The following is a 15,388-nucleotide window of genomic DNA, read 5'->3' as shown; positions in this document are numbered from 1 at the left end:
GCGTCCCTGGCCCTGTGCCTCTAAGCTCTGCCAACAGCCTCTGTTAGTATTCATTGTGCAGGGTCAGATGCTGTCCTTGTCAAGACAGAGTAGGGGGACTTCAAAAAAAATGAGCTTCTCCAGCTCATGAAGGATCCTTTTCGGTTGTTTTGTCTGCTGTAGAGATGACAGATTGTTTACAAGCATCTATAGAAAACCTGAAGGGCTGGAGCACGAAGAATCAGCGTGTGCAGGAGTCAAATCCAGGGCACTAACATTTTACTCACCGAGAGCCAAGTCACTGGTCTCCTAGAGTTTAGGGGCCACATTGACATGGTTCTTTTTTTGCCTCAATCTTCCTGGTGAGCAGGACAACTACACACAAGGCAGGCACACTCACAGCCACTCAGAGGCAGAAAACAGGGGACTCTTGTGTGAAAAATCAGTGTTTCAGCTGGGCACTCAAGATGTAGAGCCTGGTGGATCTCTGAATTTGAGGCCAGCCTGATCAACGTAGAGAGTTCCAGGTCAGCTAGGGCTACAGAATAAAACTCTGTCTCAAAAATATAAAATAAATTAAAAATAAAACTGAGTCAGTATATAAAAGAAAATACTCCACTAAGAAGATACAATCCCTTGTCCTTTCCCCAGTCATTTCTACATGGCTTTGTGCTTAATGGGTTGTGCAAGCAGAGAGAGTTAGCCTCGTTACAGCTCCTTCTACAGGGTGGACTGTTCTAATCGGCCTCCCCACTCCGCACAATACGATTTGCCCCTGGGTAGTAACTGTATCTCACTGAGTTCAAGGAAGTCCCTTCTGTAGAATACACTTCGGCACGTACGGTAAGGTGGAATTTCATCCGGACAGCAAAGGTAAGTGAGCACTCGTTGAAACTGGCTGAGCATGAGGAGCACCGGTCCCTCTTGTGGCAGGACTGAAGCTGGACGAATAAATCAGCATCTCTTGTTCTTCCCTCTAGTCTTGCTGATGGAAAGGGCTGACTAGTCCAGTTCTTACTTCTTCTTGGTCCCCCCTACCCCTTCCTCATCTCATAGGAGGTACCACAGCAGCTTCCCTTTCTCCAGAATCCTTGATATGTGGCCTCTAGTTTATTTTTTTTTCCTTTTTTGGTTTTTCAAGACAAGGTTTCTCTGTGTAGTTTTGGTTCCTGTCCTGGAACTCACTCTGTAGACCAGGCTGGCCTCGAACTCACAGAGTTCTACCTGGCTCTGCCTCCCAAGTGCTGGGATTAAAGGTGTGCACCACCGCTGCCCAGCCCTAGTTTAACTTTTTTAACATACTCTAACCTTATTCTCAATCTTGACTATTTCTGGGAGAGTACATTCTTCAAATTGCTGTTGTGGCTGTGTGATTACTCCATGCTTCTCCAAGCCTGGTCTTTACCCTGCTTCTCTTTGGATCATGTCTTTATTACTTCTATAATGAACTGCATATTCTTTGGCAAAGAAGATGGGATTAAAATCTCATTTGGAAAAAAAAATGTCATTTGGCCCTGGAAATAACTGCTACATGAAAAGGATCAGAAAACATTCCTCCCAGTAGGTAGATAAATGGACGCCAGGATACTATATCTATTCCAACCTCAAGCAGCCATCCATCCTTCTCCTAAATGCATTTGTGTAGGACAGCAGTTCCCTGTTATATTGTAATAAATTACCACAAGTGTGGTATCTTAACAGCACAAATATATTCATTTACAGCTCTGGAACCCAGAAGCTAAAAATCTGTTTATTGGATGAAACTCAGCCTGTCTGCCGATGGTGCTGGTTCCCACCGCAGGTGGCAGGGGAGCAGCTCTTATCTTGCCTTGTTTAGTTTCTGGAAGTCTCTTTGATTTCTGGGCTTCTGCCAGTGTCACTATTACCTACTGTTTCTGTCATCGTGTCTCCAATACCACTTGACCTTCCTGTCTCCAATGACTATACTGGAAACCTTCAGATAATTCAGGGTAATTTTCCCTCTTCCATATCCTTACCTAAATAACTTCTAGAAAGTCTCTTCTGCTATGTCAAGTCACAAACCTCACATGTTTTAACAACTAGGACAATAACATTTAACCTATCGCTCTGGCTATTTGTTTATATAGTGTAAAAGTGTATTCATTAAATATGAAACTATCGAACTTGGCCTGTTACTCCAGCACTCAGAAGGCAGAGACAGAGGACTGCCATAAGTACAAGCTGATCTAGTGTACATAGCGAATTCTAATTCTATAATTACATACCAAAACATGTCTTAAAAAGATCTTAAGGGGTGGAGAATGCACTAGCGTAAAGAGAAAAAAGGGAATTGTGGAGCAAGAAGGGATAAATTGGGGTGGGAGAGGAGAAACAGGGTAAAAGGGGGAAACTGAGAAGGAAGAACAACACTAAGAACTATTCAAAAAAGTACTACTGAAACCTACTACTGTAGAAGTTTCCTGAAATATACCTATACACATGCATAAAAGTAGCTAAAATGGAATTTATCCTGCAACAGGGCAACAATGTCCCTATTAGATACCAAAGAATAACAAAAACATCCAATGCCAAGAGTGTGTTACTTTTGATGATTCATTGGCCAGTGAGATCCCAAACACATTCATGTCATTACAGGTCATTGCCAGTGCTATAACGTGACAGTAAGATCCTGTTGCTGAAAATATCATATTCTTGAGTCATAGAACACGAAGAAATCAAGCTTGAACTGACTAGGAAGCTTCATCTCTGCTGGCTAGCTTTCATATTGCTGGAAGGGGCTGTGCTCCTTGTCAGAGAAGAAAGGAAGCATCAGTCTTACCCAGCTGTGATCCCTGAAAGCTATAGCTCTTGGCCTAGGAAGACCTTGGCCACTGGTACAACAGTGGAATACACGTCACAGGAATAGTCAGTCACTTTCTGATTGGATTTAAGGCTCTCTCCACAAAATGAAACCCATAGCTGGAAGCATTATTGAACCAAGAAACTATGACTAGACAGATTATAGACCTTAGAAAAGAACCTACTGCTACCGTTCTGCTAACTCAACATAGTATTAGTCTGACTCCTAAAAAGTTATTATTATATTCGTAGTCTAAGAAATCTCTCAACCTTCAATATACAAGCTCCTGTTTGCAATAGATGACAATCAATACAGGAACCCACAATTGGCCAAGGTGTATACCGTGAGAGACTACAGAACAGTCAACCCTTGATGGAACATGTTTACCACACCACCCTCCAAAGACTCAGGTATCATTGTAGAAGATGGGTGTAAAGAGTGTAAGAGCCAGAGACTGTAGATAACTACAAGGAGGGGTGTCTTCTGGACACAGCAGGACAGCTGCACATATAAACATGGTCGTAGCAGCATGGACAAAACTTGTGCAAGCCCAAACCAGATCAAATCCCAGCACAGGAGGAAACTCATACAAAGTTCTACTCCTAAGTGAGAAGCTATTGGCAACCTTAGCTACTGGAAGTGAAAAGGTCAGTTTCCTCTAGGAGTTTTGCACTCCCCCATTCCCAGAAGCTGACCACACTCCAGTGGAAGGCCATACATCCAAGAATATTTGAGCGGCACAAATTGGCTTTGATGGGGGAAGAAAGGATATGAAGTTGGATATGTAGGGACATGAGGGTGAGTCTGAGAAGAGATGGGGCGGGATGAATATGATGAAAACACTTGGTAAGAAATTCTTAAATGCCAATAAAGACATGTATGAAAAAAATTAAAGATAAAATATTACAAAATAATTAACAACTGTACATACTACACAAAACATGCATATAAAACAAAGGTAGTAGACATTTATAATGTAGATTTTGTTGTTACTACTTTTCCTCTAGGGTCCACTTAGTTCAAACTTGAATTAGGGAAAGCCAGAATGCTGCCCTCATTTATTCGATTCTTGATCCCCTCCGGTCTGTTCTCTATAGTACAACTGTTAAAATGCAACTCCACTCACAAAGTTACTGAGCACACCTCTCTACTTCTACATTGCTCTGCAGCCTTTTTGATATCTTTGTTCCCATACTGACCTCTTGTTCCTGGAGGTCTGCAAGGTCGGCATATAGCTTCTTTGCACAATTTCCTCTTTTCTGAGCGTTCTTCTTCTACTTCATCACCTGTAAAGTGTTTCTTACTTCTCCATCAGAGTCCAGCTGAGGCAACATCAAGCAATGAACCTTTCTTGACATTGTCTTCATCTCTCCTTGTCCTTCCTCAAGCTGGCTCACACTCCGTGTGAGTGTTGAATGTTTTCCCCTTCCCCTCACATCTCCTATCACACTGAGGATGTCTCAGTTGTTTTCATGAACAGACTAGAGCTATAAGACAATTTTTATTTTAGTCTGAATCTTTTTGATATCTCATATAAACAAGGATACCATATATCAATGCTTCTTCATATCAATGCTTGGCACATAGTGGGTACTTTATACATTTCTTGGTAGAAAATACACAATACTGGTGTAATCCCCAAAGAACAATCTGATATTGACAATGCCTGGTGGTTCATGCAATGTGCCTTCCTTAGAATCAGAGTAGTGAAAATGGACCATTCCTACAAAACAAGCTTTTATAATCATAGTAGGTCATCAGTTTTAGAAACTGAAGCAGCAAGTAATTTTCCCACTAAATTATCTCAGTGACCCATTATAATGCATTAATTTCAAAAAAATGTGTGTGTATAATTGTATATATGCACACATGTATGTATGGTTTTGGTGTATGTGTGTTATGGGTACTTCCAGGTTTCCTGCATACCACCCCCTGCCTGTTTACACTTTTTCTAAGATGAAAACATTTGATATTTAAATGATTTCAATCCCATCTACTCCTTCAAGACAGTTATACACTAGACACTGTGGTGGTATTGTGTTCCCCAAAATATTGTGTGCCTTAATAAACTTATCTGGGGTCAGAGAACAGAAAAGCCACAAGATACTTAGGCTAGAAAATGTTAGCACACGCCTTTAATCCTAGCATTCCAGAGACAGAAATCCCTCTGGATCTCTGTGAGTTCAAGGCCACATTGGAAACAGCCAGGCATGGTGACTCACGCCTTTAATCCCAGAAAGCAGCCTTTAATCCCAGGGAGTGGTGGTAGAAAGCAGAAAGGTTTATAAGGCATGAGGACCAGAAACTAGAAGCATTTGGCTGGTTAAGCATTTGGCTGGTTAAGCTTTCAGGCTTTCTAGCAGCAGTTCAGCTGAGAGCCATTCGGATATGAGGACACAGAGGCTTCCAGTCTGAGGAAACAAGACCAGCTGAGAAGTTGGCCAGGCGAGGTTAGCTGTGGCTTGTTCTGTCTCTCTGACCTTCCAGTGTTCACCCCATTACCTGGCTCAGGTTTGATTTTATTAATAAGACTCTCTAAGATTCCTACTACAAGACACATATAGAAGAAGAATACAACTCAGCAATTGGCCATGTACATAATATGACTCTGATGAGTTTTGCTTCTGTAGCTTTTGTATTTTGATTGGACATACAGAGCTTGATTGTTCCAATCACACTTTGAAACAAACATGGCTTTTGTTGTGCACTAGTGCTAAGCACCAATCTGTGTCTGAGAAAAATGAATGAATGTTCTCCTGGTGCTGTACTCTTTTGGACCCTTCAGCCAATTATCTACCATTCCATAATCCTCCACTGAACACTTATTCTTGAGGAAATACCTGCATTACTTGGCTCTGCATCTCCTATACAGTTCTGTCAAGAGAAGAAAAACAGAATTATTTAGTCAGAATGTGAAAAATCTGTAAATTCACATTGTATATACATACACAAGATATCTCAGGAAAGCTTCAGGTGGGTGGATGGGGAAAGGGTTGTGTTGGTTGATTTTATGTCAACCTGACACAAGCTAGAGTCATTTGGGAAGAGGGGCTCTCAACTGAGAAAATGCCCCCAGAAGATTGGCCTATTGACAAGTCTATAGTGCACTTTCTTGATTAATTACCAATGTGGGCATGTCCAGCTCATTGGAGATGGTGTTACCCATAGACAGGGCATGTAGGAAAACAGGCTGAGCAAGTCATGAGGAGCAAGCCAGAAGCAGCATTCCTCTGTGGCCTTCTGTTTCAGTTCCTGTCTCAAGGGTCCTGCCCTGATGGCATTCAGTAATGGATTGTAAGGTGAAATAAATCCCTTCTTCCCCAAGTTGCCTTTGGCCATGGTATTTAATCACAGCAACAGAAACCCTAAATAAGACAAAGGTGGTGTTTCATTACCAGAAATCACAACATACAATAAAGCTAATTTAAACATAATATTAGTATAAGTTACAATAGTAGAGAATTGAAAAAGAAAATTAGAAATTATCTTTCTAACATATAGAAAAGATTAATTATTTGATTAATCATATCTAAAAAAATCTACTTGGAAAAAAATCAAAACTTTTTCTAAAACCATAGCAAAATTAAGATAAATTATTTACTATAATGATATATATGTACACACATATTTAAGTTTAGATAGTTATCTAGCTGTTCTAAGCATAAAGACAGAGAAGAAATAAATATCTAAAATTCTCAAAATTTCATGCACAACAAGGAAGACTGTTTCTATACAAACAAAACAAGATGATATAAACAAGATAAAAGAGCAAGAATGGAAGTAAATATTTTAATTCATGTAGCATAGAAAAGAGGCAATATCCCTACTACTAAAAGATCAGCCTCTCTATATAAAAACTGTTCTTAAATAAAAAAGAAAGAGGCCAAAACAATGCACATAACAATTACACACTTTTAAAGGACAAGCTGTTTGCATTTATTTAGGAGACACCTACAGTAACATTATTCAAATCATAAATTAGTTCAATGTTCAAAAGTAGCTTAAAATTAAATAACACTGCCCTTAACATTCTAGATAATTTTTGATGTGACAATTTTATATCTAACAATATAAACTAACTATATGAGCACATGTGAGCAAACATACCTATAAAAATTTCCATTTCACGGAACAGAAACATCACTTACAATAAAACATCAAATTATTCAAGAGTTTTATCAGCAAGATGGCTCAACCATATGATCCCTCATTGTCTATGATATTATGAATGGATTTAAGGAAATTTTCTCCACAGGACCTGGATGATGATAAATTTTTTTCAGTCAGCTATGAATAGGTGCTTATCTCTCAGATATCTAGAGCTTGTTTACCAAGTACATGATCTTTGAAACACAGGGGCAACTGGAAATTCATTGGATATGATCTTCAATATAATTTCTATTATTCAATGTTTTCAGGTTTGATTTCTTCAATGAAACAAATTGATGTCACCTTGGGTGGTAAAAGACCTAACACCCTCAGTGTTCCTTTCCCATTCTTAAGTGTTGATAGGTCTTCTCCAAGAACTGGATTTGGCCAATCAGCTAGAAACAGTTGCTCTGTTTTGGAAAAACAGTAAAGAATATGTTATACTTTCAAAAGCACCCTAAGAGAAGAAATGGCCAGAGATAAGCACCATCCATGTTTCAGGTGACATTTGCTGACCATTCTGTTGACATCAAATGCATATATGAAAGCCAAGATGCCTAGAAGTCCACTCTTGATTGGCTGGCAAACCCTCTACATTACATGACTGTCTTTCCCCCTTTAAAAAAGCGTTCACTTTCAGTATTTATTGAAAAATACAATTAGAAACAGCTACATTTCGACATAAAGTCAGAAACATATTTTCAGTGTTTTTTATCACATGACATTGTCAACTCCTCTATGAAACAGGGTAGGGCATTGACCATCTTGATATCTCAAAACAAAATATCTTTAACCTGTTCCCAGCATAACAGTTCAGATGCACTACTTGCAATTTACATCAGGGTCACAGAAGGTATCAGGTAGAGTGGATGCCTGAGTAAGATACAACCATGAGCACTGTTATTGACATAGTTAAATTGAAATGTTTGCTTTTGCCTAGTGACTTCTCTCATTTCATCAAGGTGATCACTATGGAAATTTTATCTTTAATATTTTTTAATTTAAATGTTTTTCTTCTTTGAGTATTTTATACATGATTACTGTATTTACATGATTTTGACCCCAACCTTTTCCCCTCCCATTTCTTGCATGTCTCTTACCTCCTTTTAAATTTGTGACTTCTTTATTTTTATGCTTATTTTTAATAATAAAATATAAGATAAAACAAACACTAAGAAATTGGAATTAGACAAAACAAGCAAATAGAAGGAAAAGAGTCCAAAAGAAGGCACCAGAATGAGAGACACACTCATCTTCACACTCAGGAATCCCACAAACACACTAAACTGGAAGCTACAATATATATGCAGAGGACTTGGTACAGACCTATATATGCCATGTGCATGCTTCCACAGTCTCTGTGATTTCATATGAGCTCTGATCATATTAATTGAGGATCATGTTTTATTGGTATCCTCCATCTCCCCTGGTTCTTAAATTCTTTCTGCCTTCCTTGATGGAGACATCCTGATTTTAATATTTGACAAATTAGACATCAAATGAAAACTAATCAGAATAGATAAGGAAGGGCATTACATACTCATTAAAGTGAAAATCCACCAAGAGGGCATTACAATTCTTTACATTTATGCACTAAATACAAGGGTACCAATATTAATGAAAGAAATACTACTAAAGCTTAAATCACACACTGAAAGTACGAGACATCATTACCCCACTCTTATCAACAGATAGGCCATCCAGACAAAACTAAACAGAGCTAACTGACATTACAAACCAAATGGTTATAACAGGTATTTATAGAACATTTTACCCAAACACAAAAGAATATAACTTTTTCCCAACACCCAGTGGAACTTTCTGGGAAATTGACCACATATTGAACACAAAGCAAGTCTCACCAGATACATAGCACCTTGTATCATATCTAACCACCATGGATTAAAGCTGAGTATCAAAAAAGAACAGAAACAATAGAAAGCTTACAAACTCATGGAAACTGAACAATTCACCACCGAATGAAATATGGATCAAGACAGAAAATGAGAAACAAATTAAAGGCTTTCTAGAACTGAATAAAAATGAGTACATAACATACTCAAACTTATGGGACACAATCAAAGCGGTTCGGAGAGGTACTAAGGTACTAAGAGGTACTGAAAAAACTGGACAGATCTCACACTAGTGAGATTTAACAGCACACTTGAGATTTCTAGAGCAAAGAGAAATCTTTGCCCAGAAAGAAAACTTACCCCAAAGTTGGAGAAGGCAAGAAATAATAACTCTCAAGGCTGAAATCAATAGAATAGAAAAAAATAACAAAGAAATACAAAGAATCGATGAAGCAAAGATTTGGTTCTTGGAGAAAAATCAGTAAGATAGACAAAACCTTTTCCAAATTAACTAAAAGGCAGAGAGAGAATATTCAAATTAACAAAAATAGAAATGAAAAGGGAGACATAATAACAGACACCAAAGAAATCTAGAGAATTATAAGGGCAAAATTTTAAAACCTGTACTCCACTAAATTGAAAAATTTAAAAGAAATGGATAATTTTCTCAATACATACTGCTTACCAAAGTTAAACCAAGACCAGATAAGAAACTTGAACAGCACTGGGCTGTTTAATTGAGAAAATTATCCATTTCTTTTAGATTTTTCAGTTAAGTAGAGGACAGGCTTTAAAATTATGTCCTTAAAATTCTCTAGATTTCTTTGGTGTCTGATGTTATGTCGTCCTGATCACAGGAGCAAGTGAGGTCAAGATGATGATGGAGAAAACCGCAGAGACAGCTGACCCAAACTGGTGGGAGCTCATCGACTCTGGCCTGTCAGCTGGGGTACATGCATGGGACCGAACTAGGCCCTCTGAATGTGGATGACAGTTATGTGGCTAGATCTGTTTGGAGATCCCTCCTGCATCAAGGGTAAGCAAGGCATCTGACCGTAGGCAATGGGCTTCAAAAGTCAGCTCATGCACCAGGGATAGATCTTGATTCCACTGTCTCCTGTATGCAGAGGGCCTAGTCCAGTCCCATGCAGGTTTCACAGCTGTTGGTCTAAAGTTCATGAGTTCTTATGAGCTTGGTTGTCTCTGAATAAAATAAATAACATTTTTTTGAAAAAAGGAAAGAATCTCAAAGAAAGGAAATTTAAATAGATCTACAACCCCTTGTGAAATAGAAACACTAGTTAAAAATCACTCCAAAAAAAAAAAATAGCCCAGGGCCAGATACTTCAGTGTGGAATTCTGTCATAATTTCAAAGAAGAGTTAATGTCAATATTCCTAAAATAATTTCACAAAAGAGAAACAGAAGCAACATTGACCAATTGGATTTACAAGGCCACAGTTACCCTGATAACTGAACCACACAAAGATACAACAAAGAAAGAGAATTATAGAACAATTTCCTGTATGTACATAGATATATAAATTCTCAAAAAAATACTCGTGAACAGAATTCAAGAACACATCAAAATGATCATCCACAACAATCAAGTAGGCTTTATCCCAGAGATGCAGGGATGGTTCAACATACATAAATCAATAAATGTAATCCACCATATAAGCAGGGGATGTCCCTCAGCATAGTAAAGGCACTTAACAGCAGCCCATAGCCAGGAGCAATTTAAATAGAGAGAAACTCAAAGCAATTCCACTAAAAACCAGGAACAAGACAAGGTTGTCCACTCTCTCCATATCCATTAAATAGAGTACTTTAAGTCTTAGCTAGAGCAATAAGACAACTAAAAGAGATCGAGGGGATAAACATTGGAAAAGAAGTACATAAGTGACCCTGAAAGTTCCACCAGGAAATTCTTACAGTTGATGAATTCTTTCAGCAAAGTAGCTGGATACAAGATTAATTCACAAAAAGCAGTATCCCTCCTATATATAAATGACAAACAGACTGAGAAAGAAATTGGGAAAACAACACCTTCCACAGTAGCCTCAAGTAATATTAAATAATTGGAGGTAACTCTAACCAAACAAGTGAAAGACTTGTGTGATAAAAAACTTTAAGAAACTAAAGATGTCAGAATATTGAAAATTGTCCCAGGCACGTCTATCATTAGGAATAACAGTAAAAATGGTCATCCTACCAAAAGCAAGCTACAGATTCAATGTGATTCTGATCAAAATTCCAACACAATTCTTAACAGACCTTGAAAGGATAATTTTAAGCTTCAGATGGAAACTCACGTACAAGCACACACAAAATAAATTTAAAAAAAAAACAGGGTAGTTTAAACCATCCTGAATAATTAAAGACCTGCTGGAGGTCTCACTGTTTCCAATTTCAAGTTGTACTACAGAGCTATAGTAATAAAAACAGCGGGCATTGGCACAAAAACAGACACATTGATCAGTTGAATCAGATTGAAGACCCAGACATAAATCCACACACCCATGAACATCTATTTTTGATGAAGAAGCTAGAAATACACATTGAAAGAAACAAAGCACCTTCAACAAATGGTGCTGGTCAAACTGGATGGCTGAATGTAGGAGAATCCAAACAGACCCATACTTACCAGCCTGAACAAAACTCTATTCCATATGGATCAAAGAACTCAACATAGTACCACATACACTGAACCTGGTGGAAAAGTGGGGAATAGCCATGAACTCAGTGGTCAGGAAAAGACTTTCTGAACAGAACACCATTAGCACAGGCACTAAGGTCAACAATTAATAAGTGGGACCTTATGAAACTGAAAAGCTCCTACACAGCAAAGGATATGTTCAGTTGGATGAAGCAACAGCCCACAGAATGGAGAGATACTTTTACTAGCTACACATCCAATACAGGGATAATATCCAAAATATATAAAGAACTAAAAAACTAGGTATCAAGAAAACAAATAACCCCGTTTAAAATGGTGTACAGATCCAAAGAGTGAATTCTCAATAGAGGAAACTCAAATGACAGAGAAGCACTTAAACAAATGTCCAACATCCTTCGCCATCAGGGAAGCGTAAATCAAAACTACTTTGAGATTTTATCTTACACCTGACAGAATGACTAGAATCAATAAAACAAGTGAAAGCTCATACTGGTAACAATGTGGAGTAAATGGAAAACTCACCCATGGCTGGTGGGATGGCAAACTTATACAGCCACTGTAGAAATCAGTGTGGTAGTTCCTCAGGAAGATGGAAATCAATCTACCTCAAGATCCAGCTGTACCACTCTTCGATATACCCAAAGGATATTTTATTCTACCACAGAGACTCTTGCTTAACCATGTTCATTGCTGCTTTCTTCATAATAGCCAGAAACTGGAAACAACCTAGATGACCCTCAGCCACTAAAAAAAAAAAAATCAAATTTCATGGAATCATGAAATTTGCAGGTAAATAGATGTAACCAGAAAAAAATCATCTTGAGTATGGTTTTTGAATGAAAATGGCCCCCATAGGCTCTTAGAGAGTGGCACTGTTAGGAGGTGTGACCTTGTTAGAATAGGTGTGGCCTTGTTGGAGGAAGAGCATCACTGGGAGCAGGCTCTGAGGTTTCAGATGCTCAAGCCAGGCCCAGGGTCATTCTCTCTTCCTGTTGCCTGCTGATCTAGATGTAGGACTCTTAGCTTTTTCTCTAGCACCATGTCTGCCTGTATGCCACCATGCTTTCTGCCATGAAGACAGTGGACTAAACCTCTGAACTGTAAGCCAGCCCCAATTAAATATTTTTCTTTATAAGAATTGCCATGGTTATGATGTCTCTTCATAGCAATAGAAACACGAATTAAGACACTGAGTAAGGTAACCCAGACCTAGAAAGACAAAAATGGTATGTATTTGCTTATATATGGATATTACCTGTTAAGTCAATGATAAGTGAGCTACAAGCCATAGAGCCACAGAGGTTAGGGACAGAGTAAGGGACTAGGTGGAAAATGATATATCTCTCTAGATAATAAAAGCAGTTACAGATCAATGGGGGGGCAGTAATTAGAACAAGAGGATCGAGCAGAGGTGGGTATGGAAGAAGGGCACAGGGGAGGAAATATGAGGAAAGACAGCTAAAATTGAGAGCCGTTTGAAACCTATAATACAGTAGAAGCTTCCTAAAATACATATATATATGAAGGTTCTCTATCTGAAATTGCCAAATAATGGAGAAGACAAAGCCCCAGCTGGACATCTCCTTGAGATATGGGGTAAGAGGGTCCTATGGGATGCCCTAAACAACCTAGGCTGTTGAGAAGACCATAGGTTGCTCACCACAAACTGACAGCAAGGTCCCACTGCTGAAAACAACACCCATGTAAGTCATTGAACATGGAAAAGTCAAGTTGGTGCCTACATAGTGTCTTTGCCACTACATGCTAGCATCATTGGTATAGGAAGTTAGTTACTCTGTATGCTACCAAATACGAAATGTAAACACCAACCCAGCCACAAGCGCTGCTTTGTTTCACCATAGTGTCCTGCCTGCAAGATATGTTAGGGCAATGGTGGCATAAAACTTTTGGGAATAATCGACCAATATCTGACTTGACTTCAGGACCACTCTATGAGATGGAACCCATATCCAACACTGCTTAGGTGACCAAGAATCTAGACTAGATAGCCCAGGGATCTAGGGTAAAAGAAAAAAAAAAACACTATTATTCTAAAATAATAATAAGAGGTAGCAATAAAATCTCATGGCATTCTGCTATACTCATAGATCAGTGCCTTGCTCCACCATCATTAAATAAGATTCCCCCTACAGCAGTGGATTGGAACAAACACAGAGACTCACAGTCAAACATTATGCAGAGAGTGAGAGACCTTAGAATACTCAGCCCTAAAGGGGATGTCTGAATCAAATCCCTCCCCTCAGGGCTCAGGGAACCTCACAGAAGAGGAGGCAGAAAGAGTATAAGAACCAGAAGGGATGAAGGACACCACGAAAACAAGACCCTCTAAATCAACATGATCAACGCTCATATGAACTCACAGAGACTGAGGCAGCATGGATAGGGCCTGCACAGGTCTGCACAGGTCATTTCTGTATATATTAGTTTTTTTAATGGGATTACTGAGTGTGCAAACAAGTGGGTCAATGATTCTTACACCTTCTCTTCAGTTCTTTTCCTTCTGTTTCTTCATTTTGTCCAATTCCAATGGGTTTTTGTTTATTTATTTTACTTTGTTATTTTTTTATTTTACCTTATTTTATTATTATTCCTTAGAAGCCTGTTTGTTTTCTTTTTTTTATTTTGCAATACAATTCAGTTCTACATATCAGCCACGAATTCCCTTGTTCTCCCCCCTCCCGCCCCCCCCTCACCTTCCCCCCAGCCAGCCCCCTATTCCCATCTCCTCCAGGGCAAAGCCTTCCCCGCGGACTGAGATCAAGCTGGTAGACTCAGTCCAGGTAGGTCCAGTCCCCTCCTCCCAGGCCGAGCCAATCAACCCTGCATAGGCCCCAGGTTTCTAACAGCCGACTCATGCAATGAGCACAGGACCCGGTTCCACTGCCTGGATGCCTCCCAAACAGATCAAGCCAATCAACTGTCTCACCCATTCAGAGGGCCTGATCCAATTGGTGACCCCTCAGCCATTGGTTCATAGTTCATTCTTCAACAAATGGTGCTGGCAAAACTGGATATCAACATGTAGAAGGCTGCAAATAGATCCATATCTATCACCATGCACAAAACTTAAGTCCAAGTGGATCAAGGACCTCAACATAAATCCAGCTACTCTGTTTGTTTTCTAATGAGAGACAGAAGGGGAATGGATCCAAATGGAAGGGGATATGTGTGCGGTAGTCCTTGGTAGGGTAGAGGGAGGGGAAATCATAATCAGAATATATTATATGAGAAAAAAATATTTTCAATAAAAGAAAAAGAAAATATATTTCAAGAGATAGAGAAAATATTTTAATGGTTTTTATTGCCATATATTATTATGATTCTTTTATTACACTTAGTCTTATTATTCCTATTTCATAAATTATACTTTATCATAAGTTTGTATGCATAAGGAAAACTATACAAAGAGCTTAAGATTATGTAGAATTGCAAGCATCCACTGGTGAGTGTGGAATGTATCCCTTGTGGATAACAGAAGATTGCTGAATATGAAATGTATTATCTGTGAAATCATGTGTTGTTCATGTTCTTTCTGGATTTCATTTCTTCATCTGACAAATGGATTATTAATATCCCACAAATGCAGAAATAATCAAATGTAGTCACTTATGTAAAATCATGTTATCAGGTGCAGCATGACACAGAGAACATTCATCATTATTGTGAAATATGTATCCATTCAATTCCTTAATTAAATACCACTGACCACCTACAGGGAGCTGGGGACAGTCCGAGGATCATGTGGTCATGACTGAATGCAGAGCCCCACTGTGAAGCTGGCATTTGGGTGCTTGAAGACAAATAAAAACAAAAATGAATTTGAATTGAGATGAAGAAAACCGGTTGTGTTAACAGATCAAGAAGTGTGAAACAATTTCATCTCATA

The sequence above is a fragment of the Peromyscus californicus genome, unplaced genomic scaffold (genome assembly GCF_007827085.1).
Source record: "Peromyscus californicus insignis strain IS unplaced genomic scaffold, ASM782708v3 Scaffold_14__1_contigs__length_90479793_seg_2, whole genome shotgun sequence".
NCBI classification, from domain to species: domain Eukaryota; kingdom Metazoa; phylum Chordata; class Mammalia; order Rodentia; family Cricetidae; genus Peromyscus; species Peromyscus californicus.
The sequence above is the reverse complement of the archived record's forward strand: the minus strand, read 5'-3'. Positions refer to the sequence as shown.